Consider the following 3,281-nt stretch of genomic DNA (forward strand, 5'->3'; position numbering starts at 1 on the left):
CGATGACCTGTCGAAATGTTGATGCTACTAGTTCCCGATCAATTGGAGCACCACAGCCGTACGCCCATCATCAGTAGGGTAAAACTAACCTGTCTCTCCTGCAATACTATATCGGATTTCGTGAAAACAATGTATTTTGCACGCGTTATATACGCTTTATGTTACACAGCTCAAACACGACGCGGTGATACGACTGTGGCGCTTCACAGCTAGTTCAATGCGAAATACGTTGAACGCATGCGTACGGAAAAAGATGTCCATACACAGAAAACGACCGCAATGTCAAAGTTACAATTAATGTGATTCATTCTGAAATTCAAGTTATTGTTTTGTGTAATCAATACTAAGCTGATAAAATTTACATTTATATTTTGCTGCAAGAGAAATATTGTGGTCATGAAAAAAGTGGAAATGAGCATAGAATAACAAAATCTTTCAGATTTTAAATGTTAATCAGCACGACACCTTCCTGAATTCGGAGGCCATTTTGTTAAAAAAAAACAGTTTGTCGCAAAATAAGGGTACATATTGAAATGTGTGAGTTGTTATTTGAAAATTAGTGTCAGATTTGTTTGTAGAAGTGAAATTGAACTGACAGCAAGATTTTATTTGTAAACTTTTCACATGATGGCAGGAAATAGGCTAACATTTCGTTCATTGTTCTAGTTGAAACCACGATCCACATTTGCTAACGCGTTGGTAGCGATTTGAAATCAGACGTTTCGACCATTTTATGAAAATGTATTTACACACATAGAATGATAGTTCCTACCTCTATTGTAAACAATACGATATAATAAATGATTATATCGTGCACATTTAATATAATTATGACATCTTCACTACTTAATCACAGTTACTAATAAGTACGCATGTTACATTTCCTTACACGTAAATAATCATTTAGTGTTAAATCAATCACTTTTGATAATTAATTAATGCCCTATTGTTGATAATATATTCGTGTTTTTTTAGACTCAAATCATTGTACAACAGTCGGTGAATATCTTAAATTATTTAAATGGCACGATTCCGTATCGCTTAATAAATTGAACAGTTAAGCTTTTTGTAGAGTCCTTAATTATTACAGTATTTAACCCATGATGCCAGAACGCTTGCCATTTTACTTTTTTCCTATTTTATTGTTAGTTTTCCGAAACAATTAACTTATATCTTTTGCTCACTCACTCACTGATAGGATATTTGATAACTGAAGAAGTTATTGTGACTACAAGAAACTCTCTTCATGATTGCGGATCTCACTGTTCATCATAATTTACTCTCCCCGCTCCCCTCCCTCGCCTCATTCTTGTCAGTGTGATAGTGTCCTTTGTGGACTTTGTCAGACCTTTGGACCCATATGGTCACGTGATTTGATCACCAACGTTGAGGGCGCTAATCAAAAACGTTGACAGTGTCTTCTAGTATGAAAACCAGTTTCGGATTCATCAAACTGCAATTGATTTTTTCGTACATAATGTTGGCATTATTTAGAAATTACCTTGTTATCCAGTCATTCTGAATATGTCCGTTATCTGGTGATACATGATTTGATAGTTTGAAATCGTGCTTTGTCTAAACTCCGATAATTTCATATGAATGAGTTAATAAATGTTACTAATGTGTTTGAATCACTCTGTGTCGTTTTAATGTCGTGAATATTCTTGTGTTTCACCACCTGGCACCACTGGGCATTGGTCGGGCATTTGAGGAGTTCCACACTCAATCTAACATGCAATAAATAAATAATCTTATTCATACTAGTTCAACAATTAATAATATTATCTCATCGAGGTATCTATGACAACTACATGAAAAATAATTAGAAAAAATGAGTCATACTACGGCTGTTAAATCACTATAAGTCATAAGATGCGAGCTGATAAAAACAAAGTGCATTTCCGGGCTCTTTAATGTCAATGATTTCATTGTCATTCACGTCATACATAAATTGTCGTGTCGTAATGACATGCTTATCTCGCTCGTGGCGATCTTCCTAACCATTTACTTGTGTAGTTATCTTGGTTAATTATGTTCATGTAGAAACATGGTTCTATTTACAGACGTTGGGTACTAGACAATGATGAACGTTTCCCGTATAATGCATATATTTATCAAATTCTCGTCATTATTACGACTGAGGGGAAATATTTTGAGATGTTTAGGACACTTTCAGAGAACGATTACCTCGGTTTTATCTACGCCTCGAATGTTTCCGACAAAAATGTTTATTGAAATGTGTTTTTTGTCACTGTCTCTAAATTCTAGTGAGTTTCGGGATTAGGGACTCAAGCTCTCCCGTCCGACACACATATTCTGTCGTGTACGCGCAACTTCAAATCGAATGTGACAACTAGCACGGTAAGCATATTGACAACCTGCTGTGGGGTCGATTTCCACTTTTTATCAGCTGGTGGTGTTTTTCATTAAATTATTATAAGCTTGGCAAACGAATATTTGTTTTACTGTTGTATCATCGTGCTATGGTCGTCGTTCAGCGTTACTGTTTCGGATTATGTTTCAATTGAATTCAATAAAGCCTGGTAGCTGGCATGGTGACGCGGACTTCGTACGTGTTATGATGTCGGCGCCTGCACGCATGGTGTGACAACTGAGCTCACACACACACACACACACACACACACACACACATACACACACACACACACACACACACACACACACACACACACACACACACACACACACACACACACACACACACACACACATACACCTAGATCTGCGGATTTTTCCCTGTTCAGTATTTTTTTTTTAAGTTCGGTTTGTTCAAACGTCCATGTGTCAATTCTGCTAATTGGTGTCAGAAATAGTTACGGTTCGAGTCGTTTGCCAAAGTTGTAAAATATTCAGTAAGTATGTACACAGCGACTATAACTCATATTAACGTAGCCAGTAAATCTGACTAGCCATGACAGATTCATCATACGAAGAGTGATTTAAGAGCCGCATATCAACCAAATTAATGTTACAGCTTACCGACAAAGCCATCAAATTTTTACCGGCCCACTTCTCGATTTTCTGTTTGTTCGGACAAAATGCAGAGACTTTTCTTTGTCGTGCAGCTGGGGTGATTTCAATGTTAGCACATGTCAGTCGTTTCCCATGTGCAATTATTAAAATAAACGGTTTGTTCGGTACTTCTAATCTCTATCCACCCAGAATTTGCGCTATATTGTTTTTAATTTATTCTCAAACGGCTTATTCCCGTCTGGATCAAGAGACACGCAAATTATGAGACAGAATGACAATGTATTTCA

The sequence above is a fragment of the Saccoglossus kowalevskii genome, chromosome 4, assembly GCF_978046115.1.
Source record: "Saccoglossus kowalevskii chromosome 4, keSacKowa6.1, whole genome shotgun sequence".
NCBI lineage: Eukaryota > Metazoa > Hemichordata > Enteropneusta > Harrimaniidae > Saccoglossus > Saccoglossus kowalevskii.